This window comes from Lynx canadensis, chromosome C2 (genome assembly GCF_007474595.2).
Source record: "Lynx canadensis isolate LIC74 chromosome C2, mLynCan4.pri.v2, whole genome shotgun sequence".
Classification (NCBI taxonomy): domain Eukaryota; kingdom Metazoa; phylum Chordata; class Mammalia; order Carnivora; family Felidae; genus Lynx; species Lynx canadensis.
The window spans coordinates 56,383,677-56,411,460 of NC_044311.2; the positions used below are offsets into that span (position 1 = coordinate 56,383,677).

General features: G+C 37.1%; 1 pseudogene; it reads left to right on the top strand.

Annotated features, from left to right (window-relative positions):
- Positions 1-5,073: 5,073 nt before the first annotated feature.
- Positions 5,074-27,693, top strand: LOC115522839 (annotated as a pseudogene).
- Positions 27,694-27,784: the final 91 nt, after the last annotated feature.

Consider the following 27,784-nt stretch of genomic DNA (forward strand, 5'->3'; position numbering starts at 1 on the left):
CCGCGTCGGGCTCTGGGCTGATGGCTCAGAGCCTGGAGTCTGTTTCCGATTCTGTGTCTCCCTCTCTCTCTGCCCCTCCCCTGTTCATGCTCTCTCTCTGTCCCAAAAATAAATAAACGTTGAAAAAAAAAAAAAAAGAACATCTTTATGACTGTTACTACGAACTCTTTAACAAGTAAAGAGTTATATATGTTTATTTCATTGGGCCTTTTTCTGGAGTTTTATTCTTCCAATTAGACATTTTTCTGTCTCTTCATTTTGCTTGGCTTCTTTTTTTTTAAAAGGTTTATTCATTTCTGAGAGAGAGAGAGAGAGAGCACACACAAATGGGGGAGGAACAGAGAGAGAGGGAGACACAGAATCCAAAGCAGGCTCCAGGCTCTGAGCTGTCAGCACAGAGCCCGAAGTGGGCTTGAACTCTTGAACCATGATATCATTACCTGAGCCGAGGTTGGAAGCTTAACCTACTGAGCCACCAAGGCGCCCCTTTTTTGCTTGGCTTCTTATGTTTGTTTCTATTTATTCAATGAAACAACTCTCTCCTGGTTTTGAATGGGTGGCCATGTGTAGGTTATGAACCTTATCATTTACTATTGTCTTAGTTCTTGGATGTTTCTTGAAGTGTCTCTCATTCTTTTAGACCCATTGGGCTCAGAAACATAATACACCCTGGCCTCCAGAACCTGGCACTCAAGTGACATCCCCTACATAGGCTGTGTATGCCTGCTGAATGTGGAGGGCCATGAAGAGGGTGGAACACCTACCCGCTGCCCCTTTTTGGGCCAGAAGAGGGATGTAGTGAGGTGAGGCACTTGTCTGCGATCTTTAGGGCCACTGCAGCAGTAGCACAGGGGATAAGGCATTCAGTATCTCTGGTGGAGTTCTGGCCTTGGCTGAGGAGGAGCTTCTAGCAAGTCAGAATGAGAGTACAAAAATGGCAATTGCCAGTGCTGGCACTGACAAGGTAGAGAATGTAAAAATGGTACCTGCCAGCATCTTTGTCCCTTGACAGTCCCAAGGTGCTTTTGCCCCTCTGGCAAATTATGATTAGCAAATGAATTGCGCATATGGTCTAGCCTCTTTTCAATCCACTGCTTTTGGTCTGGGTCCCAGTGCAACTATCTGCATATGTGCTCTTAAAAAAATACTAAATAATACTTCATTCCCTATGAACCTATGGTTCTTCTGGATGTAAGTCTGTTGGGTTTTAAAGTTAAACATTTGGGGGGCTCAACTCTCTGGTTGAGTCTCAAACATCATTATGCCTAATGTGTGGTACAATACCCTTGCTCCTCAGAGAGGAGTTTGATATTTGTGAGAACTTTGTGTTGATGTGTTGCTGTACTGGGCATGAGGGTTTGGGTAAGACCACATCTCTGCCTTTGTTACATGTCTCATTGTGGCACTTTTTTCCTTTGTTGTAGAGGAGATCTTCAGCTAGTTACTAAGGGTTTTCAGAGGGAATCGTGCCTTATATAGCTGTAGCTGTGTTGTGTCTATGGAAGGAGGTGAACTCAGGATCTTCCTGAGCAGCCATCTTGAACTGCCTCTACCAACAAAATTAGTTTTAATCATTTCTCTTCAATGGTATTATCAGAAAAAAAATACCAATTTCAATACCAAATGGAATTTTACTTAGAACCAAATGCCACTGTCAAGCAACACAATATTTGTGTTTATTTGGTTAAAAATCATAATCTTTGCCATTACTATTTTTTTTTAATCAGTGTTTAAGGAGATTGCAAAAAACACAAATATTGAGTGTTAAAATGTGACTAAGATACTAAGAGGATTTGAATGTGAAAAGGGTCTGATAGTCACAAATCCATGAAATGTCTTTGGAGGAATGTGGATCTCTAACAGCTCTCTTTTTTAGTGGGAATAAAGATAGTTTATCCTTTGATGTTTGAGCTGTGAATGTTAATGGCATTTTGGTATGATAGGATAAGTAAATGCTCCTGGTGATGACATTTTATAAATGATTTTGAACTTTAATAATTCAACTTGGGTTCACCCTTCTAATATACTAGTATTAAGAACCAATATAGTATTTAAACAGCCCACCAGCTTGCACATGATTTAGAGAAGGCATAAAGACCCCCTAGGCATGTCCTCTAAGGAAAATAAGAGATGACTTTCATTCAGGTGTGTATGGGAAGAATCTGACTCAATAAATAAGAAAAGATCTAAATACCCTATCCAAAATTGTCCTTTGTATAATTCAAATAAAATATCTTAAGGCTATTATTCTCTTTTTATTAGAAGATTATATGTTTAAATAATCTTTTAAGCTTCTATTGATGTTCAAAAGTTGAAAACTGAAATCTCAAGCAGAGGAATAAAATTTTGAAAAGTAGAATTTTGAATTAGCAACCATAAGTGGATATTTCCCTACCACTATTCTTCCTTATTGCATATCAACAGACCCAGTAGGGGCACCTGGGTGGCTCAGTCAGTTGAGCATCTGACTTCGGCTCAGGTCATGATCTTGCGGTCCTTGAGTTCGAGCCCCCCATCAGGGTCTGTGCTGACATCTCAGAGCCTGGAGTCTGTTTCAGATTCTGTGTCTCCCTCTCTCTCTGACCCTCCCCCATTCATGCTCTGTCTCTCTCTGTATCAAAAAATAAATAAACGTTAAAAAATTTTTTTAAAAAAGACCCAGAAATTAGGCCTTGTTTTAGATTGCTGAAGGCGTAATGTGACAACAGATACATGTATTTGTGTATGCTGTATGGGCATATTTGTGTTTCCTATCAAAATTCTACTTTTGGGAGCACCTGCGTAGCTCAGTTGGTTAAGCATCCGACTCTTGACTTCAGTTCAGGTCATGATCTCATGACTCATGAGTTTGAGCCCAGTGTTAGGCTCTGTGCTATCAGTGTTGATAGCACAGAGCCTGCTTATGATTCTCTGTCTGCCCCTGCCTTGCTCATGCTCACTCTGTCTCTCTCAAAATAAAAAAAAATATATATTTATTTTTGAATTCTATTTTTGCTAAAACTGAGTTTTTAAATCAAGAACACCTCTCCTCTTTCGGTTTACTGGTGGGACCTACAACACAATATAACTTCTTTTAAGTTTTGTGAGACTGAAACTAGAGCCAGTGTTTACTTTGATATTACTGACATGTTTCACATGACTGGAAATCTGGAGAAAACAAAATTTTGGGTTCAATATGATTGAAACTGTATACATTATTTTTATATATATGAGGGAGAACAAGAATGACAGTTGAGAATAAATTAATTTAAGCAGCCATTCATAATCATCCATGGATAAAACATTAAGATTAATTGTGCTTGTGTGGGAAAAAAAAAAGTTGTTTAACTGAAGATCTATTTTGAAAACTATCATCAAGTCAGTGATTATTAAATACTCATTTAATATTTTATGGAGCTCTTGGTTGGCTCAGTCTGTTAAGCATCTGACTTGATTTGCACTCAGGTCATGATCTTGTGGTTAAGATATCAAGCCCTGCATCAGGGTCTGTTCTGGACATGGAGCCTCCTTAAGTTTCTCTCCCTCTACTGCTCAGTCTCTCTCCTCTCTTTTTCTCTCAAAAAATATTTTAAATAATGCATCAGGTACATATTTAGTACTATATAAAAACTTAGGAGAATTGATATAAAACTATGGCTAGTCAAATCTGTCATAATATACTCAATATTATCATTATGAAGTTTATATTGCTATCCAGTTAAATAGTTTTGATATATCAAAATTGTGACTATATTATCATTACAACTATGTAAAATATATTCTCATAGATAAAGAATAGATTTTGAAAGGGAGGCAATTAATGTTAGGAAACCATAGTGAATTAATTTTTATTTATTTTTTACAAGGTAGTCTATTAAAATGACAATAAATGGGTCAGATAGTAATTTTCGACAAGACCAGTAAATATCATAATCTTTTTATATCTAATTTGTCAAATTTGTAGAATACTTTTCTAATATTAATAAAAACCTCTTAAACATCAAACAACGTTAGTAATAAGTAAAATTGTGAACTCTGAAGTCGGCCTCTTACCCTTCTTTATCATATGGCCACCTCCATTATTTAGCCAATCATTCTTGGCAAACTCTATGGAATGATGGATCATGTAAATGTTAAAGTCCAGTGACCTGTACAATCCTATTTAACCATAATGTAGACATAAAGTTATTCTAAGGTTCATATTAAGGAATAAAGACATTTTTAAGGAAAGACTATTGAACTACAATGTTTAATGAGTCAAAGAAGCAGTGTCCCAGAGGATGAGTACTCTTGAGTGTGTAAACAGTTACAAATAATTTTAAAGATTAATTAACCCAGCGTCACCCTTTGGATTTGGTAATTATTCTCATGATTTGTGATTACACCCAAATTCACAAATGTTTAGGGAGTTGAAGGTCCAGATAGATATTTAAGCTGGCAAACATTAGCTTTTTATAATTCCTTATTCATTACTTATTCCTCATTTATCTATATGTGCCTAATCCATTTATTATATAATGATATATCTTTTGTCAATAGAACTAAGTAAAAATTATATGGTTGTTAAAACATACCAGTTATATTTTTGAATGAAAGTAATTAAGCAGGGATAGCATCAAGAATGATATACCAGGAGTTCCAGGTGCTTGACCCCTCCACAAAAATAATTAAATAACTGATGAAAATCTTCTGGGGAAGCTCTTAAATACAAAAAACAAACAACTGCAAAACCTGCAGCACCCATTGAAACACACCCACAAAACAAATAGCCAAGAGTAGGAGGAATTTTACCTGCGTCACTCTGTGCCCCACTGCTTCATAGCTCAGCATCAACAGGGATCCAGTCACCTGTAACATCCCTACAAGGAATGGAAAAAACAGAAGGACCCTGGAAACCTATACCTCTAGTGGAGAATCACCACTTCCAACACAAATTACCCCACTTCCATTCTTTACCAGTGCATATCACAGCTGACAGAGCTACTCAGAGTCCATGCCAGTGTGCACCCACAGAGAGGGAACTACTGCTTTGTGCCCCACTCCTGATTCTGATACCACTGTGCACATGCTAAAATGCCAGATCCATGATTCCTCATGTGTGCCCATGCCCTGGACCCCGATGCCACCATTGCTCCATGCATGAATGCACCCCAGACCCTGGCTCTGAGGTTGTTCTACAGCCGCCCACATCATGAATCGCCAGTGTCATTGCTGCTCTGCATGTGCCAGCATCCCACACTCCAGGTCTGTGGCCACGCCACATATATATACATGCTGAATCCTGGCTCCATAGCTACTATACAACAGACCTAGTGTCACAAGCACCGCATATCAGCTATACCCCTGTCCCTGGTGTTACCACTGCTTTGTACTTTCCCATCTCCCAAACTCCAGCTTTGTGGTCCCTCTGTGCATGCTTAGACCTAGACAATGGTGTGACCATAACTTCATGTCCACCTGTGTCCCAGAACTGTCACCGTGTACAAACATGTGGCCAAGATACAGACACCACTACTTTTCTGCCCACAGCTGCATTCTTGACCAGCATCAACATCATGTGTAGGCCCACACCCTAGTACCCTGTGCAAAGATAGATCCCTTTGGCCATGTCTGTAACCAGCCCCACACTCAGCCACTGCCACTGAGAACCCCAGCAATGATTTCTATTGCCATGATTGCTCACAAATTTGGCTACTGAGGACACACACTGTCTTGGCTTATCCTAAGGTTAGAGGATGAGTACGTTGAGTTTATGCTACTATGCTCCCTCAGAGCCAGCCAGAGCCACCACTTAAAACTTTCTATGTCTTGAGAAGGAAATGAACATCTAATCAATGAGACCTAAAGTGCCCAAATAGGATCAACTAAAGACTACAGCGATTTGCATATCAGTAAATTGCCAAAAGTCCAGGACAAAGAAGAGAGTTTTGAAAACAGAAAGAGAAAAATAACTCCACATATAAGGGAACACCTGTAAGACTGTCAGTAGATTACTCAGTAGAAACTCTAGAGGTCTGGAAAAAAGTGAGATGACATATTCAAGTGCTAAAAGAAAAAAACACACGCACACACAAGAATAATTTTAATGTCAAAATTATTTTAACCTGAAGCAAGTCGTTCCTAGGCAAAAATCAAAACAAAAACACAACTAAATAATCACCAACAGACCCAATACACACAAAATACTTAAGGGAATTATTCAATATAAAATGAAAACACACTAAACAGCAATGTGAAAGCTCATGAAAATATAAGCCTCATTGCTAAATGTAAATACTAGACAAATACAGATTAATGTAATACTGTAATAATGGCATATAAATTACCTTTAAAACTAATAGAAAAGTTAAAAGATAAAAAATTTGTTAATGAGTACACAATATAAAGATATTCTCTAGCTGTAAGAACAAAAAGCATGTGGGAAGAGTAAAAGTACACAGTTTTTTATGCAATTGAAGTTGTTAATTTAAAAGACAGTTATAACTACAAGACGTTTTATCTAAGCCTTGAGCTAAGCATAAAGAAAAGACATAATAGATACACAAAAGATAAAGAGGAAAGCATCAAAGGAAACCACTATGAAAAATAAGTAACAAGGGAACTTTGCAGACTACATTATAAAGGTATAGTAAGTGAAATAAGGTGGTACTGGCATAGAACAGACATGTGGAACAGAATAAGAGCCCAATAATAAACCCATGCATATATAGTCGACTAATATTTAACAAGAAAGCCAAGAAAACTCAATGGAGAAAAAACAGTGTCTTCGGTGAATTGTGCTGGAAAAATTGGATGTTTTTATGTAAAAGAAAGAAACTAGACCCATATCTTACACTGCTCACAGAAGTTAACTAAAAATGGCTTAAAGACTTAAATGTAGGACTGGAAAGTATAAAACTCCTAAAAGAAAACATAGGGATAAATTTCCTTCACATGGGTCTTTGCAATGATTTTTTTTGACATGACATATAAAGCACAAGTAACAACAATAAAAAAGTGAGACTACATGAAATGAAAAAACTCAGCAAAAGAAATAATAAAAAAATGAATAGGCAACTATGGAATGGGAGAAAACATTTGTAAACTATATATCTATTAAGGGGTTAATATACAAAATATAAAAAATAACTCCTATACCTCAATAGTAAAATAATTCAATTTAAAAATGGACAAAGGACATGATTGCTTTCAAAAATATATTTGAATGGCTGACTGGTACATTAAAAGGTGTTCAACATCACTGATCATCAGAGAAAAAGCAAATAAAAAACACAATGAGAGATCACCTTATACCTGGTAGAATGGCTGTCATCAAAAACACAAGATAACAAATGCCCAGCAAGGGTATGGAGAAAAGGGAACCCTTGTACACCATTGGTGGGATATAAACTGGTTCAACCACTCTGGAAAACAGTATGGAATTTCCTCAAAAAAGTTAAAAATGGAGGGCACCTGGGTGGCTCAGTCGGTTAAATGTCCGACTTCAGCTCCCAATTCTGTGTCTCCCTCTCTCTCTGCCCCTCCCCCGTTCATGCTCTGTCTCTCTCTGTCTCAAAAATAAATAAAACGTTAAAAAATAAAATAAAATAAAATAAAAGTTAAAAATGGAAATAACATTTGACTCAAAAGTTCCACCTCTGAGACTATTTCTGAAGGAAATAAAGTCATTATGTCAAAGAGATGCCTGGACACTCATATATTTGCAGCATTATTTACAATAGCTAAGACATGAAAATAGCCTGTGTCCATTGACAGATGAATGGATAAAGAAGATGTGACCTATGTATACCGTGGAATACTATTCATCCATAAAAACGAAATCCTACAGTTATGACAACATGGGTGGAACTTGAGGGCATTTTCGTAAGTGAAATCAGTCAGAAAAAGACAAATACTATATGATCTCCCTTCTCTGCGGAATATAAAAACCAACTTCTTGAAAAAGAGGTCAGATTTATTGTTACCAGACATGGAGATTGGGGGATGGGGGAATTGGGTGAAGGTCGTCAAAGGGTACAAACTTTGAGATTTAAGATAAGTAAGTACTGGGGCGCCTGGGTGGTGCAGTCGGTTAAGCGTCCGACTTCAGCCAGGTCACGATCTCGCGGTCCGTGAGTTCGAGCCCCGCGTCAGGCTCTGGGCTGATGGCTCGGAGCCTGGAGCCTGTTTCTGGTTCTGTGTCTCCCTCTCTCTCTGCCCCTCCCCCGTTCATGCTCTGTCTCTCTCTGTCCCCAAAATAAATAAACGTTGAAAAAAAAATTAAAAAAAAAAAAAGATAAGTAAGTACTGAGGTTAGGACTATAATTAACATTGCTGTATGGTATATTTGAAAGGTACTAAGAAAGCAAATCCTAAAAGTTCTCATTAAATGGGAAAAAATTGTAACTATATAAAGTGCTGAATGTTGACTAAATTTTTGTGATAATCATTTCACAATATATGTAATCAAGTTATTATAATGTAAAAATTATACAGTTATAAGTCAATTATATCTCAAACTGAAAAAAAGGAAGAGAGAAACACAGCTGCAGAACAGAAAATTTTAAAATTGCAGTGTTAAGCCCTCAATTGATAATTATTTTACATATAAGTGGCTTAAACTTAATACTAAAAAGGCATAAAGTAGCTGAATGAATTTTTAAAAAGAATAAGATCAAGTGATGTGCCCCCTACAAGAGAACCAATTTAGGTTTAGAGATACACAAAGGTGGAAAGTAAAGGAATAGAATAAGCTATCTCATGCAAATGGTAACCAAAAGAAAGCAGGCATGGCTATATTTTTATCAGACAAAATAGATTAAGTTTAGAACTGCCTACAGACAAAAAGTCATTATATAATGATAAATGGGTCAATTTAACAGGATGATATAATAATTATAAGTGTACATCCAATATTAGAGCAGTTAAAATATAAAGCCAATGTTGGCATATCTCAAGGCAGAAATTTACTTCAAAATACACAAAAATTAAATGACTGATTTGAACAACACTAGCCTGAAGAAACCAGTAACAAACATGAAGACAGAATTAGTAACCAAACACTTTTCCAAAAATAAATGCCCAGGTTAAGATTGCTTCACAGGTGAACTTTACCAAATGTTTAAAGAAGTAATACCAGCCCTTAAACTTTTTCATAAAATAGAAGAGGGAACATTTTCTTTTCCTTTTTTTAATATAATTTATTGTCAAATTGGCTTCCATAAAACACCCAATGCTCATCCCGACAAGTGCCCTCTTCAATGCCCATCACCACTTTCCCCTCTCCCCCACCTCCCATCAAACTCAGTTTGTTCTCTGTATTTAAGAGTCTCTTGTGGGGGCGCCTGGGTGGCGCAGTCGGTTAAGCGTCCGACTTCAGCCGGGTCACGATCTCGCGGTCCGTGAGTTCGAGCCCCGCGTCAGGCTCTGGGCTGATGGCTCAGAGCCTGGAGCCTGCTTCCGATTCTGTGTCTCCCTCTCTCTCTGCCCCTCCCCCATTCATGCTCTGTCTCTCTCTGTCCCAAAAATAAATAAACGTTGAAAAAAAAAATTAAAAAAAAAAAAAAGTCTCTTGTGGTTTGCCTCCCTCCCTCTCTTTAACTTTTTCCCCCCTTTCCTTCCCCCATGGTCTTCTGTTAAGTTTCTCAAGATCTACATATGAGTGAAAACATATGGTATCTGTCTTTCTCTGACTGACTTACTTCACTTAGCCTAATACCCTCCAGTTCCATCCACATTGCTGCAAATGGCAGGATTTCATTCTTTCTCATTGCCAAGTAGTATTCCATTGTATATATAAACCACATCTTCTTTATCCATTCATCAGTTGATAGACATTTGGGCTGTTTCTATAATTTGGCTATTGTTGAAAGCACTGCTATAAACATTGGGGTACATGTGCCCCTATGCATCAGCACTCCTGTATCCCTTGGGTAAATTCCGTAGTGTAGTTTATTGCTGGATCGTAGTGTAGTTCTCTTTTTAATTTTTTGAGGAATCTCCACACTGTTTTCCAGAGCGGCTGCACCACTTTGCATTCCCACCAACAGTTCAAGAGGGTAAGAGGGAACCTTTTCAAACTCATTTTATGAGACCAGCATCTCCCTGATACCAAAACCAGACAGACACTACAAGTAAATAAAACTGTAGGTCGATATCCCTGATAAGTATAGATGCAAAAATTCTCCATAAAACACTGGCAAATCAAATTCAGCACATTAAAAATAATTATACACTATGACCAATTGGATTTTATCCCTGGGAAGCAAGGATGTTAGGACATGTGCAAATTAATCAATGTGATATAACACATTAACAAAATGAAAGACAAATACCACACAGTTATTTTAGTTGTTGTAGAAAAAGCACTTGATGGAGTTCAATATCCATTCATGACTAAAAGTCTCAACAAGATAAGTATAGAAGGAACTTACCTCAACACAGTGAAGTCCATATATGAAAAGTTCACCACTAACATCACAATTTAGGGAAAAATCAGAGCTTTCCCTCCAAGATCCAGTATAAGGCAAGTCTACCCACTCTCACCACTTCTTTTCAACATGGTCCTATATTTCTAGTCAAATTAATTAGGCAAGAAAAAGAAAAGGCATCCAAATCATCAAGGAAGGCCCAAAAATGTCTATGTTGACAGATGACATGATTCATATACATAGAAAACCCTAAAAACTCAAAAAGTTAGAACTAATAAATTCAATAAAGTTGCAGGGTACAAAGTCAATGTAAATTGATATAAAAATTAATCTGAAGGATATAAAAATAGTTGTTTTATCTTTTTATCTAAAAAGAAAATTAAAAAAAACAATCCTATTCACAATAGCCATAAATAGAATAAAATACTTGGGAATGAACTTAACCAAAGAGATGAAAGACATGTAATGCTGAAAATGCAAAACATCAAGAAGGAAAATTAAAGAAAACACAGATGACTAGAAAGTTATCTGTGTCCATGGATTGAAAGAGTTAATATTGTTAAAAGGTCCATACTATCCCAAGCATCCTAGAGATTCAGTGCAATCCCTACCAAAATCTCATTGTCATTCTTCACAGATATTAATCAAGTCTAAAATTCACACAGAACCATAAAAGACCCTTGACAGCTAAGGCAATCTTGAGCATGAAAAACAAAGTTTTCTCCGATTTCAAACTATATTATAAAGTATTGGTAATCAAACCAGTATGGTGCTGTCATAAAAACTGATATTGAGATAAATAGAATAGAAAGCCCCAAAATTCACACATCTATAGGCAACTGATCTTTGACAAGGGTGGCAAGAACACGCAATGGGGAAAAATTAGTCTTTTCAATAAATGGTGTTGAAAAATGGATATCTACTTGCAGAATAATAAAATTGGACACGTCTCACACCATATACAAAAGTCAATTCAAAATGGAGTAAATTTAAGACTTAAAGAAAAAAAAGACTTAAGACCCCAAGCCTTGAGACTACTAGAGAGAAAGACAAAAATCTGGGAAATAATTTTTTGGCTATGACACCAAAAGCACAGACAGTTAAAAATAAACAAGTGAGTTTGTATTAAAATAAAAAGCTAGTGCACAGCAAAGAAAATAACAAAATGAAAAGGCAACCAATAGAATGGGAGAAATATTGGCAGACTGTAGATGATGAAGAGTTAATATCTAAAATATGTGAGGAATTCCTGTGACTCAATAGCAATGAATAAATAAATATTTAACCAGATTAAACAATGAGCAAAGAACCTGGATAGGTATTTCCCATAAGAAGACACACAATTGTCAAAAGATATGTAGAATTAAGAAAGGAATTAAGCAAAATTTTAAATTATTAAATGTACCTAAAATATTATTTTAATTGATTTAATGTTTGTGATGCAGGGTTTATATTTGAAATTCATGTAACACATACAAAATAACAACTTCCAGCAAATACTCATAGCATATCCCAGAGTAGGTAAAATCTTAATATGCCTTGTAGATCTATTATAATTATCAGATTGCTGTAATTGTTTGTTTTCCTGTAATTTGAGAACTCCTAGTTATCATAGCACTTATTTTATTGATGGACATGGAAATGATGCTCAGAAATGATCCCCCCCTTAAGCCTACTGAATTGGTCAAAGCTGGGCCAATTATTCCTTTCCTTGGAAATTTAGAAATCAGGGTATGATCAAAGTAAGTCCTTTCTTGTGCAGAAGCCATATGTGTATATGTGTATACACACACACACATTTTAAATGTTTGTTTACTTTTGAGAGAGAGTGAGCAAGAGTGTGCAGGTAAGGGGCAGAGAGAGGGACATGGGATTTGAAGCAGGTTCTGTGCTGATAGCAGAGAGACCAAAGCAGGACTCCACCTCAGAAACCACAAGATCATGACCTGAGCTGAAGTGGTCAGATGCTTAACCTACAGCCACCCAGGTGCCCCAGAAGCCATTTATTTTTAATTTGGGGCACTATCAAAGCTTGTTGTGATGAGCACTGGTGTTCTATGTGAGTGATAAATCACTAAATTCTCTCTTGAAACTAGTATTACACTATATGTTAAGTAACTAGAATTTAAATAAAAACTTGAGGGGTGCCTGGGTGGTTCAGTCAGTTGAGCCTCTGACTTCAGCTTAGGTCATGATCTCATGGTTCCTGGGTTTGAGCCCCTCATCAGGCTCTGTGCTGACAGCTCAGAGCCTGGAGCCTGCTTCAGATTCTGTGTATCCCTTTCTCTCTGACCCTCCCTCTGTCTCTCTCTCAAAAATAAATAAACATTAAAAAAAAAAAAAACGGTTCACTTTGAAATTGTTACTTTAAAAAAAAAGAAAATAAAACAAAACTGTTCAAATGAGTGATTAAGAAGAATTAGCCTAAACAATTTATAATCAAATTAAAATGGGACACAAATAATGATTTATACAATGTTAGAAAAAATAACATTTTAAAATTCTCAGTTGTTTTGCCAAATATTTAGAAATATTTATTCAAAAGGTAATCCATTTCTTGAGTTGACTTTTAAAAATATTTGCAGGTATTTTGAAAACATAAAAGTAATCTTTAACTGAAATTAGTATAAACTATAAGACAAAACAAGCATGTGTATAAAATCCATTTTGTTTCTAATGGAAACAAAGCACAAAAATGAAAAATCATAAAGTAAGAATGACAGTAAACTAAAATACTTCACAGTATTCAGTTTTTGTTATTATTACAAAGTCTGTAAGATTAGAAGCTGGAACTATAAGAAATCTCAAAAACCCATTTTATAAGAAAAAGAATAGAAAAGTCAGAAATCTCACAAATTCATGTTGGTTATATACCTCGCAGATTAATAAATTAGATGTAAGCAAAGATGGCAACATAGATCAAAAGATTTAAAGACAAAATACATTAAATCAAAGAGTGTACTTACAACTTGATAGCCAATAAAATTTACAATGAAATGAAAAGAACTCCAAACCACTTTTGCAGAATAAAACAGCATGCCAATTTTTAAGAAAAAAGCTGTTCCAATTGAAGTTAATTATAAGGGTTTTGTTTTGTTTTGTTTTGATCTTTACGACTCCCAGGTTGAGGTTTCTCTACAGGATACCAAAACATTAAATATTAACTTGACGACTCATAGAATTATTTTAACAACTTACTGAAAAAAATCAAATTAACTTGTAAAAATAAAAACTAATCAAATGTCAGTGGAAAGAAATCCACGAGATTAAAAAAAAGATGAATTTTAAACTAGACATCAATATGGTAGGCTGTAAAACTTTATGTAAACTTTAGGAAGATTAGTACTTGGAGTTCATCTTCTACCATAAGATGCTCACAGGGCAGTAGTGATCAGCAGTGATCATTTCTTTGCTATTGGCTCTGGGTGACCTGTTTTGCACACAGTCTGATACATCTCTGTAGGGAATAAACTATCTGAGTTTTCTTTTTCTCTCCCAAACTTCAGGCTTACCCTGGAAGAAAGATTTAAAGAAAGTAATAATAGATAATTTAGAAACATTTTATAAACAGCACCTGTGCCTATTTTAAAATGCACTGTTGTTAAATTAAAAATTCTAATTTAGGTTAGATTTTTGCTTCTGTGTATATGAAGAGAGAGGTGGCTTTTTATGGTTTATATTTAATAAGTTTATTCTCTTGGTCTAAGTAACTAAGTAGTATGTAATTAGACGGTGTCTACTCAGTTTGTAATTATTCCAAGATGATAAATAAGGGGCACCTGAGTGGCTCAGCTGGTTGTGCATCTGACTCTTGATGTTGGCTCAGGTCATGATCCCAGGCATTCGGAGATTGAATCCCACTTTAGGCTCTGCACTGAGTGTGGAGCCTGCTTAAGATTCTCTCTCTCTGCCCCTCTCCCCTGCTTGCACCTTCTCTCTCTCTCAAAAAATGACATTGTTTGAAGTTTTTGTATAAGCCAACATTGCTTATTGTATGTATTTATGTAATTTTTAATTATTTATTTTATAGAGCACACAAGTAAGAGAGAAGGGCACAGGGAGATAGAGAAAGAATCTTAAGCAGGCTCCGTGCTGAACACAGAGCCTGACATGGGGCTCAATCCCATGACCCTGGGATCATGAATGACCCAAGCCAAAATCAACAGTGGGATACTCAACCAACTGAGACACCCAGGCACCTCCAACACTGCTTATTTTAAATAAAGTTTCCTTTATGTATTGGGTGCCATATCTTTATTTCTATCTTAGTCTGTTTAGGTTGCTATAACAAAATACCATAGGCTGGAAGGCTTTTAAATAATAGATATTTCTCACAGTTCTGGATGCTAGAAAGTCAAAGATCAAAGCACCAACAGATTCCATGATAAGCCATTATTCAATGAGGAGTGTTGGCATTTTTATTTACATGATAGCTTCGGCCACATCTAAAGCAAGAAAGAAATCATAAAAATACCTCATTTGTAATGGCAATCTTGGTAGTAAGTGTGGATTTCCATATTGTTGTTTCAGGAAGGCAGAATGTTATCGGGTGTGAAAGCAACTGTATGAAGGATTAGAAGGCACAGTTTCTAATTCACTAGCTCCCTATAATCAGAATCTCAGTCACTATATAAATCACTTATAAAGACAGAGTCCTTCATGGTGACACTTGGAAGCATTAAGTTTACCCTTAGTAAATCTATTTTGATCAATTTGTGAAATCCTTGGGTTTTTAAACATCAAACACGTGAGAAACAACTGCATGCAAGATTTAAAGTGCGTATGATGTAGTACAAATTTTAGTTTATCACTTGATTGGTATTTGCTTTTTGGTATTTTCTTTTATCCCCTCCCCCCATTTGACTGATATATAATTGACACACAACACTATACAAATATTAGGTATACAGCATAATTATTTGACTTACATATATTGTGAAATGGTTAAGACAATACATTTAGTGTAACATCTATCCTCTTATATAGATACAAAAAAGAAAACAACATGTTTTTCCCCTTATATTGAGAACTTTTAGGATTTATTCTTAAGACTTTCAAATATACCATACAGGTGTGTTAACTATAGTCATCATGTTGTATGTTACATCCCTAGGATTTGTTTGTAAGTGGACATTTGTACGTTTTGATCACTTTTATCCAGTTCCCTCACCCACTCATCCCTTGCCTCTGATAACCCCAAATCTTATCTCTTTTTGAATGATTTTTTGTTTGTTTATTGTGCAGGGTTTGCACATACAAGTGACATCACAAAGTATTTCTCTTTGTATGATTTATTTTACTAGCATAACATGCTCCAAGTCTATCCATTTTGTCACGAAGGACAAAATTTTCTTTTTAATGGCTGAATAGTATTCTAGCCTGTGTGTGTGTGTGTGTGTGTGTGTGTGCGTGCACGCGCGCGTGTGTATTCTTTATTCTTCTATCCAGGGTCATTTAATTTGTTCCCATGTTTTGGCTATTTTAATTAATGCTACTCTGAATAGAGCATGCATGTATCTCTTCAACATGGTGTTTTCATTTCCTTTGGATATATTTCCACAAGAAGAATAACTGAATCATATAATAGTTCTGTTTTTAGTTTTTTGAGGAAACTCCATACTGTTTTTCATTATAACTATACCAGTTTACAAACCCAACAGTGGCATACCAGGATTCCGTTTTCTCCATATGCATGCCCACATTTGTGGACAGCAGTGAGCCTGAGGGAGGGCTCAAACCCAGGAACAACGAGATCATGACCTACCTGAGCTGAAGTTGGATGCTCAACCAACTGAGCCACCCAAGCACCCTAGATATTCTTTGTTTGTTAATGTAGGCATTTATTGCTATAAACCCCCATTCTTTAAGCTGTTTTCACTGTATCCCATACATTTTGTGTACTTTGTTTTCATTTATTTGTTTCAAGATTTTTTTTTTATTTCCCCATTTAATTTCTTCTTTGATCCATTGTTATCCAGGACAGTATTGTTTAATTTACTTGTATTCATGAATTGTTCAGTTTTCTTCCTGTTATTGATTTCTAGTTTCATACCATTATAGTCAGAGATTATAACTGGTATGATTTCAGTTTTCTTGAATTTTCAGAGACTTATTTCATCATTTAGCATATGATCTATCTTAGAACATGTTCCTTGTGCACTTGAGAGAAATGTATTTTTCTGTTGTGGAGTAGAATATTCTGCATACCTTTGTTAGACCCATTTAGGATCATTTGTTCCAATTAGTTTTCTTATTGATTCTCTGTCTGGATGTACTATTCATTATTGAGGGTGGGGTATTAAAAATCCTCAGATATTATTGATGTTTTTCTTCTTTTATCTCTGTTAGTTTGCTGTTTATATTTATTTGTACCTATAATGCATGCCTAAATGTTTACATTTGTTATATCTTCTTGATGGATTATCCCATCATTACACCATAATGACCTTGTCTCTTTTTATCATTTTTAGTTTGAAGGCTGTTTTGCCTTATTTCAGTAAAGCTACCCCTGCTTTTATTGTCGTCGTTGTTGTTGTTGTTGTTGTTGTTGTTACTATTTGAAATATCTTTTCTCATTCTTTGACTCTCACTCTCTATGTGCCTTTAAGGCTAGGGTGAGTCTTTGATAGGCAGCATATCATTGAATCTTTTATTTTTTCCATTTGTTCGATGGCTTTGGATGGGGAAATTTAATTTATTTACATGTAATGTAATTACTGATAAGTAAGGATTTACTATTGCCACTTTGGTAATTTTTTTCTGGCTGTTTTGTAGATCCATTTTTTCCTTTCTTCTCATTCAACTGTGTGTGTGTTTGGTCTTTTGTATATATATGTTTTGACTGCTTTTTCATGTTCTTTTGTGTAATTACTACAGGTTTTTCCCATGCGATTACTATGAGGCTTACATTTAAAAATCTAAGACTTATAAAACCTTATTTTAAACTGATGGCAACTTAATTTCAATAGCATCCCTAAACTTGATACTTTTATTTATCTTCCCCATCATATTTTGGGTTATTGATATTATAGTTTACTCATTTTTGTATTGTGTAAGCAGTAAATATATTGTAATTTATTAGGGTTGTATTTAGGGTTATATATTAGGGTTACATTTAGTATTTTTTTTAATTTGTATTTACTTATTTATTTTTAAAAATATTTACCATTTCCAGTGACCCTTTATACTACCTTCTTATGTTTTTTATTATTTTAATTAGTGTACTTTTACTGCCACTCAAAAAATTCCTTTTAACACTTCCTATAAGGTAAGTGTGGTGGTTATACACTCCCTGTGACTTGGTTTGTTTGGGAAAATCTTTATCTCTCCTTCATTTCTGAAGGACAGCATTGCCAGGTATAGGACTCTTGGTTGGCAGGCTTTGTTATTTCAGTATTTTGATTTAATCACTTTATTGTATCCTGATGTGATAAGCTTCTATTGAGACATTTGACAAAGTCTTAACTTGTGAAGTTTTCAGCCATCATTGCTTTAAATGTACTTTCTGTCTCTTTCTCTTCTGGAATTTCCATAAAGTAGATATTGTTTCCATTGATTGTGTCCTATAATTCCCAAACCTTTCTTCATTCTTTCTCATTCTCTTTTTCTTTTTGAATCTCTAACCAGATAATTTCAAATGTTCTGTCTTCTAGGTCAGTGATTCTTTCTTAAAATCTTATTTTGCAGATCTTGTTTGAAGTCTTCAGTTTAGTTACTAAAGTTTTGAGTTCTAGGATTTCTGGTTTTTTAATGGTTTCAATGTCTTTGTTGAATTTCTTGTTTTGTCCATGAATTGTTTTTCTAATTGTAGTTAGTTGTTTGTTCTTATAGTTCACTAAACTTGAAGATAATTATATTGAATTTTTGACAGTTCATCTCTCTTTCTTTAGAGTCAGTTGTTGGAGCTTTATTACTTTTCTTTGGTAGTGCCATGTTTACCTGATTTTTGTGATCCTGTTTATTATGTTGGTATCTGCACATTTGAGTAAGCAGTATCCTATTCCATACCTTACAGGTTCACTTTGGCAGAAACATCTTTTCACCAGTCAACACAGTTTAGGTTTCTGGATCTATCTGTTGTGATGTCCTTGGTCTTGCTACCAGGGTCTATTTTTGGTGAGGATGCAGCCTGAGCTCTGAAGTTGGGATGGCAGTTGCCACTGGCTATGAACAGTTTGATAGGACTGCTGGTTTGGTTCCCCACCCAAATAGGCCATAGGATTGGCTTCATCAGACTTCCTAGGTGATCAGAACTGCGTATGATACTCAGCAATAGGCAAGACTATGAATTAGCTCCCTTCCCCGGTAGAGTAGCAGAGTTGCTCCTAGGACCTCCATAGCTCATTGTTTGGGAACATAAATTAGGCAAGCCTGTGCACTGAATTTCCTGGCCAGAAGGAGCCACCTGTTTTGCTCTATAGATTGCCTAAGCCATGGGATGTGTTCTTTGTTCAAGTGCCCCTGTATGCTGGGCTGTTGGATGGGTTACACAGATTTTGGTGTGCTCTGATTTAGTTCCCTGATGAGGTGATCTGAAGGCTGTATTTAGTGATTTGTAGGACTGAATTGATTTCTCTGCCTAGGCCAAGCAGAAGAACTGACTCCAAGTGTGGCCAGTCTCTTTGTTTGTGGTCTTGAATTGAGCCTACCCGCTCCTCAATTTTCCTGACTGAATGGGGCCATTGGCTTTGTTCTGAATGATCTACTCTGTTAGGATCTCTGCTCCAATGTTGCTGGACTATACAGCTTCCAGGTATTCTAGCCAGGTTTTCTGGTCAGGCATGGCTGGGAGCTATACTTGACAGTGGGTGGGGTTTTGAATTTGCTCCCCAGCCTAGGCAGGGACCGACTAGCCTCCAGGGCCTGGCTCTTTGTTTGAAGACCCAAATCAGGCAGACCTGTACACTGCCAAGTTCCCTGGTCAAACTGTGCCACTGTCTTGACTCCACAGATGAATAAAGATGGTGGTTGGAACTACCTGGGCACTGCAGGTAGGAACTCAGTCTGCAAAATCTGAGTGATGGTTATTGCAAGCCTCTATCTCTTTTCTTTTCACTGGATTCCCAGTGGTTAGCCCTGCATATCCTCACACAATCACTATAGAATGAGACTGAATTAGAGGCTCCCAAGAAGTGAGTGATCCACAACACTGAAGGAATTGCATACCTGTCTTAGCCTCTTTTTACCCATTGAAATACCTTAGGCACAGGGAAAACCAGTCATGTTATGTTGCACCAGCCTGAATGGAGAGCAGTTTTTTTTTTTTTTTTTTCAAAAACCATCCATCCAATGTGGTCTGTCTTGGGACCCCAGCTGCTTCTCTCAGAAACAATGAGCTGGGCAGCTAGGCAGCTGGATATTGGCCTCTGATGATCTCTGAGAACATGAACTGGAATCTGGAGGCAGTAGAGGCTCAGAAGAGCTACTGGCAGCAGCTCTGGGATGATATACAAAAGTGACTGCAGGAAGAGCCCAACTATAGCCCCCAGCACTTCCCTAATATTCACTGAGCCTTGCTGATGATCCCTAGCTCTTTGTGCAGTGGTCCTCCCTCATCAGGGGACCATTTCTCCCAACTTGCTTCACAGTATTTGAGAAATAAAAATCACTCTTTAGCAAATGGTGCTGGGAAAACTTGACAACAACCTGCAGAAGAATGAAGTTGGAACACTTTCTTACACCATACACAAAAATAGATTCAAAATGGATGAAAGACCTAAATGTAAGATAGGAAGCCATCAAAATCCTAGAGGAGAAAACAGGCAACAACCTCTTTGACTTCAGCTGCAGCAACTTCTTACTTGACATGTTTCCAGAGGCAAGACAAACAAAAGCAAAAATGAACTATTGGGACCTCATCAAAATTAAAACTTCTGCACAGCAAAGGAAACAATCAGCAAACCTAAAAGGTAACCAATGGAATTGGAGAAGATATTTGTAAATGACATATTGGATAAAGGGTTAGTATCCAAAATCTATAAAGAAATTACCAAACTCAACACCTGAAAAACAAATAATCAGTGAAGAAATGGGTAGAAGACATGAATAGACACTTTTCCAAAGACGTTCAGATGGCAAACAGACCACACGAAAACATGTTCCACATCGCTCATATCAGGGAAATACAAATAAAAACAACATTGAGATACCACCTCCACCTGCGTGGCTAAAATTACAACTCAGGAAAAAAACAATATTGAGGATATGGAGAAAGGGGAACCCTCTTGCACTGCTGGTGGGCTGCATACTGGTGCAGACACTCTGGAAAACAGTATGTGGAGGTTCCTCAAAACATTAAAGATAGAACTACACTATGGCCAGCAATTACACTACTAGGAATTTATTCAAAGGATACAGGAATGATTCAAAGAGGCACATGCACCCCACTATTTATAGCAGCACTATCAACAATAGTCAAATTATGGAAAGATCCAAAATGTCCATCAACTGATGAATAGATAAAGAAGATGGGTGTGTGTGTGTATGTGTGTATATATATATATATATATATATATATACACACATACACACATACATACATATACAATGGAATACTACTCAGCCACGAAAAAGAATGAAATCTTGCCATTTGCAACAATGTCAATGGAAATGGAGGGTATTATGCTAAGCAAAACAAGCTAGATACAGACAGATATCATATGAGTTCACTCATATGTGGAATCTGAGAAAGCTAACAGATGACCATAGGGGAAGGGAAGGAAAAATAAGGTAAAAACAGAGAGGGAGGCAAACCATAAGAGACTCTTAAATACAGAGAACAAACTGAGGGTTGATTGGGATGGGTGTTGGGGAACTGGGGAGAATTGGTAATGGGTATTGAGGAGGTAACTTGTTGGGATGAGCACTGCTAGTTATATATTAGTGATGAATCATGGGAATCTACTCCTGAAGCCAAGACTACAATGTATGTTAGCTAACTTGAGAAAATAAGTAGATAAATAAATAAAAGTCAAATTTTACTCATTCAAAAAAAAAGTCTCTGTGGTACTAGTGGCTGCTTCAGTCTCACCCCCGTGTTCTAGGCTTTTTTCAGGTGTACCTTGTCCAGGAATGGTTGTTAGTTGTTCTTCTGAGGGAAAGCAAAGGTAGGAATAGTTTATGTTGCCAACCTCGTAACATTACTTCTCTAGTATTTTCCTTCATTGGTGCATCTCTCTGTTATTGGGCAATAAACATAAAACTATTATTTGCATTAATTTGACATGTATTTAAGTTAGAGGGGTATTTTTGTGTGTCCTCTTTAGGCTCAAAATTTTCTATACATTGGTTTTTATAATATAGGTATTTTATTTAGCCTTATATATGGTATACAGCATGGCTTCTATCTGAAAAGCATATGAAATAATATATCTCATCAAAAGAGCAAATATTCGAAGGCCATACTCAAATTCTTTGGTTTTGATATTCAGTTATTTAAGTACATTTTCATACACACACTCAAAGATCTCTTTCAGAAGTATCTCGAAATAAGTAATTGCAAAGGTAGCTCCTTGAAAATATTAAAGCCCTTCTTTTAAGACAGAAGTATGCTTGAGAGCCTAGAAAGGACACTTATTCAAGTGTATTATATAAATTGTAAAATCGACTTGCTCTATGCTCATCTGTGAATTTTGTAAATCATGCAGAGCCAAGTGTAGGGAAAAAGGCATTTTAGTAGCTTTCTACTTTTGGGGTGTCTGGGTGGCTTAGTTGGTTAAGTGTGCAATTTCAACTCAGGTCATGATCTCACGGTTCATGAGTTCGGGCCCCATGTCAGGCTCTGTGCTGACAGCTCAGAGTCTAGGGCCTGCTTCGGATTCTGTATCTCACGCTCTCTGCCCCTCCCCCACTCACGGTCTGCTTGTCTCTCTCTCTCAAAAATAAACATTAAAAAAATAAAATAGTTTTCTACTTTCTAGTTCTTCCCCATCAGCTCATAGAGGAAATAGTAACTCCTGTGTTTAACAAACCAAAAAAGAACAAAAGAAAATATATACATATATATATGTATTAACATTGTATATATGTATATACATAAAAAAAACCAAAAAAGAAAAGAAAATATATATCATACATATATAATATATATTAAGCAAAACTATATATATATATACACATATATGTGTGCATATATATAGGCATATATATATGCACACATATATGTATACACACATACATGTGTATTTGATTTCTACCTTGTGAACCAATTCAGCACAGATAATCCTGAAAGCATTTACAATAACCAAAAGGAAAACCTGGTGAGCTTGTTTTAACTCTTTTGTTCACTCCCTCATTTAAAGTCATGAAACTTATGAAAGGTCAGAACTGGTATTCAATGGATAGCTAAGGAGCATTGGGAAGTAGGGCATTAAGGCTTATACTGTGGAAATTTTTAGAGGGATAGACAATGGGTCTCCAGAGGAGTGTCAGCTGCTTGAGATTAGGATTAAATTATTTGTGTGGGAAGATAATTCCACTTGCTTTTGTACAAAAGGGAGAGTACGGTGTTAGTTGACCCTGCCACAGCATCTTTGTGCTATTTGGTCTATTTCAAAGTGCATCCCTTTGGCTGTGGTACTTCTAAGTAACTTCATAAAGTCATTTTTAAGTAAGTTACACATGTTTTAAAGTTGAAAACTGAATTAGTAAAAAGAATGAGATTAAAAAAGAATTTTAAAGTAAAACACCAAATGGACACTAAGCCAACATTGGTGAAAATTGGACACATGGATACAATGACTGAGGACTTTTTTCTTTTTTTAAAAAAGTTCATTTATTTTGAGAGAGACAGAGACCGTGTTAGAGAGGAGACAGAGAATCCCAAGCAGACTGCACTGCCAGCACAGAGCCTGATGCAGGGCTTGGACTCATGAAACCGGAAGATCATGACCTGAGCCCAAACCAGGAGTCAGATGCTTAATCGACTGAGTTTGTGTGCCCCAGAACTTTCTTTATTTCTCAATTAAAATAGCTAGAAGCAGAAGAACATGTTCTGAGTAGTAAGTTTTAGGTTTACTACTGGAAGCATTCTAAGTATGAAGGACTCTATTATTATCTCTTTTCAAAGAGTCTGAACTTAGAATCATGTATCATTTTTGTTTTCCCAATGATCAGTTACAGTGTCATCTCTTACTCTCTTACCCCACCCCCCCTCCACCCTCCAGTTTAGCTTCATACAGGCAGGGTTACACAGCAGCCACAGATTGCATGAAATTAACTGGGACATTCTGAACAGATGTTGCCAGCCAGAATGGAGCTAAATTCTAATGACTCATCAATGTGAAGCTGTTTTGGAAAACAAGGCTTTGCTCCCCCAAATAAAGAGTGGTTTACAAGAATTCTTACTAAACCTATTTTTTTGTTTGGTTTGGTTTTCATCGTAGTTCTTTCCAGTCTGCCCTCAATGTATAAAGTATTTGTCTATTTACTTTTCTATGTTCAGTATGGTGCTAGACACATTGTTTTCACTCTCTTTTTTACTTCACAATAATACTGCTTAAAAGCTTGATTTTAATGGTGTTTTAGTCAGCCTGAGATGCCGTAACAAAATACCTACCATAGATTGGGTGGCTCGAACAACAGATAACTAGCCTCTCACAGCCCTGGATACCAGAATTCCAAGATCACGGTACCAACGGGGCTGATTTCTGGCAAAGCTTATCTTCTTGGTTTTCAGATAGTCACCTTCTCATGATCAGGAGTGATTGGGGTTTTGAATTACAGTGTGGACTTAGGTGGACTTATGGGTAGATTCTGATGAATTGAAGACCCTGAAACTTCATTATGAGCTTCTCTTGTGGGTAGAAGTAGCAGAATCCTCCCCAATGAAGGGATTAGCTAAGTATTGCTTTATCTCTCCGTAGAGATCTCACCTGACTGTGGCTTTTTAGGTGGATGCCTATTCTCAGTTTCTACATCCGTTACTTTTCCCTGTGCTTAGACTTCCAACTAGATGCAGCAGACTACAAAATCCCAGCAGACCATAAAAGGATGACTATGAAGTCTAACCTGACAGGATGCACCAGACAAAACAAAGAATTATGGAATTTTACCAGGCTATATTGACACAGACCTGATAAGTTCAGGTGAGAATAAGTTTAAGAGTGCTATACGAGGGATTAAAAATATATATATTTTTAGGTCTGGCTGAATTGATTTCATGTGGGTACACTGATCAAAAAGACCCTGAGCAATAAATTCTGGACATTAACAATATTGAATCTGATATTTTGAACATGAGAAGATAGCTCTAACACTTTACTCATTTGTTTGAATAAAACCTGGGCTCAAAAGTGGCCTACATTAAATGAAGTTGGGATTTCAGAACATACTTGTTATCCTCTAAAGGGAAAATCTAAAAGTTCAAGGAGATGAGTGTAAATATAAACTTAACTATGTTTGATCTCGCTATTCCTTAGCTGTCACCTGGGAATGTCCAGAGGACATGTCTTCCACTAATAACACCTTTGAATGTTTGAAAAGCATCCACCTCACTGAAAAAGCTCTATATTGGGGTGACTGGATGGTTCAGTTGGTTAAGCACCTGACTCTTGTTTTCAGCTCAGGTCATAATCTCACAGTTTGCAAGTTTAAGCCCTGCATTAGGCTCTGTGGGGACAGCATGGAGCCTGCCTGGGATTCTCTCTCTCCCTCCTCTGCTCTCTGTCTCTTAAAATAAATAGACTTAAAAAATTTAAAGAAAAAAAATAAAGAGCTCTGTATTAATTGGCTGTTATCTGCGAGAGAGCAGTTTTTTTTTTTTTTTTTTTTTTTTTTCCCAAAAACCATCCATCCAATGTGGTCTGTCTTGGGACCCCAGCTGCTTCTCTCAGAGGCAATGAGCCGGGCAGCTAGGCAGCTGGATATTGGCCTCTGATGATCTCTGAGAACATGAACTGGAATCTGGAGGCAGTAGAGGCTCAGAAGAGCTACTGGCAGCAGCTCTGGGATGATATACAAAAGTGACTGCAAGAAGAGCCCAACTATAGCCCCCAGCACTTCCCTAATATTCACTGAGCCTTGCTGATGATCCCTAGCTCTTTGTGCAGTGGTCCTCCCTCATCAGGGGATACTGTAAGATACTGTCACTGCAGTGAGTTTTCAGATGTAAATGGGATGATAGAATCCCAGGGCTGCAGATAGAGCTTCATCATCAGAAGCTGGGTGAACATGGTCATTGTAAGGGGCAGCAGAGTTTGCAGTAATCAGAATCTTTTGACACAGATCTTTGATCGGGGCTGATTGTAGGGATGCTAGGATTGAGATAGATGACTGTTTCACTAAACTCAAGTGAGAAAACTTCATGATTTACTCAATTTCCAGACTTGAGCCAATTCACAGACCTATATTGTGAACTTTGAATCAACTAAGTGGTTTGTTCCATTGTGAATATACGACTTCTAGCTATGCGTCAAAGCCACCTGCTCTAACTAAGACCATTCCAAGACAACAGGCTTAGCTTGGAGGAAATCTAGGACAAGCAGCAATTCTTTAAGGATGTTTTATAAATCACATATTCTCATATTCCATTGGCCTGAAATACTATCACAGCAGTATGTCACTGCTCAGGAAGTTGAGGATGTAATCTCAGAACTAAGAACCTATATATATGCCTATTAAAACTTCAAGAATTCTACTAAAACCAAAAATGAATAATGAATAGAAAATAGCAGTATCTGTTAAAGCATTAATAGTGCTTCCTTCCCTCCCCATTTTACTTCTTTATTTTTAACTTAATATAGATTAACGACTTTCTTTCTTAATACTACTTATCACTGCCTACTTGAGATAACAAATATATTTGGAATTCTTAATGATAGATTTTCTAATAAAACAGATTTTTTTTAACAGATATAATTTCCAAAAGTTCATCATAAGTCTGTGCCATAAAGCCCATTTCAGTAAATATCAGAGTTGAACTTACAGAACCAATTTTTCTTAACCACGATGAGAGATACCAGAAATCAATAGCAAGAGATAATTGAACAGTTTGTCTCTGGAAAAACACCAAATGGTGGATAATGCTGGTGCAGGACCCTAGAGGACCCCAGAATGGGAGACCTTGGAGGCTTCAGCAGTGGCATCCGTGGGCCAGGTTGGGGCTGCAGCTGAGGCCCCACAGCTCACAGAGACAAGGCAGAGGACAAAGAGTGAATCCCTGTCAACAAGTGAGGCCACTTGGTCAAGGGCATGAGGATTAAGTCCCTGAAAGATATCTATCTCTTCCCCATGCCCATCATGGAATCCAAAATCATTGACTTTTCCTGGGGGCATCTCTTAAGAATGAGGTTTTGAAGGTTATGCCTTTGCAAAAGCAGACCTATGTTGGCCTGTGGACAGGGTTCAAGGCATTTGTTGCCATTGGAGATTCCAATTAACACTTAGGGGCACCTGGGTGGCTCAGTCAGTTGAGCATGTGACTTCAGCTCAGAGCCTGGAGCCTGCTTCTGATTCTGTCTCCCTCTCTCTCTGCCCCTCTCCTGCTCACACTCTCTTTCTCTCAAAAATAAATAAAAAGAACATTAAAAATTTTCTTAAAAACATTATAAACAATGGACATATTAGTGTGGGTGTTAAGTGTTCCAAGGAGGTAGCCACTGCCATCCCTGGGGCCATCATGCTGGATAAGCTTTCCATCGCCTTATGCAGTGCAGTGAGGCTACTGGAGGAACAAGATTGGCAGGCCCCACACTGTCCTATACAAGGTGACCAGCCCCTGTGGCTCTGTGCTGGTGTACCTCATCCTGGCTCCCAGAGGTATTGGCATTGTCTAGGCCCCTGTGCCCAAGAAGCTACTGATGATGGCTGGTATTGACAATTGCTATACCTTGGCCAGGGGCTGCATTGTCACCCTGGGCAACTTCAAGAAGGCCACTTTTTTTTTTTTTTAAGTTTATTTATTTATTTTGAGAGAAAGAGGCAGAGAGAGAGGGAGAGAATTCTAAGCAGGCTCCATGCTGTCAGCCTGGAGCCTGACTTGGGGCTCAAACTCACAAACCATGATATCATGACCTGAGAAGAAATCAAGAGTTGGCCACATAACCATCCCATGTTGCCCACATAACCAATAGTTATTTTGGCCACATAACCAGTGGCCCAGTTGCCCACAGAGCCATCCATCCATGCATTCCTGACAAGGCCACTGTTGATGCCATTTCTAAGACCTACAGCTGTCTTATTCCTGATCTCTGGAAAAAGACTGTGTTCACCAAGTCTCCTTATCAGGCATTCACAGACTGTCTTGTAAAGACTGACACTCAGAATCTCCTTGCAGAAGACCCGGGCACCAGCTGTGGCTACCACATAGTTTTATACAAGAAAAATAAAGTTAATTAAAGCCTGTTTAAAAAAAGAGGGAGAGATAATCGGACAAAAACCTTGTTTTCAAATTAAATAAT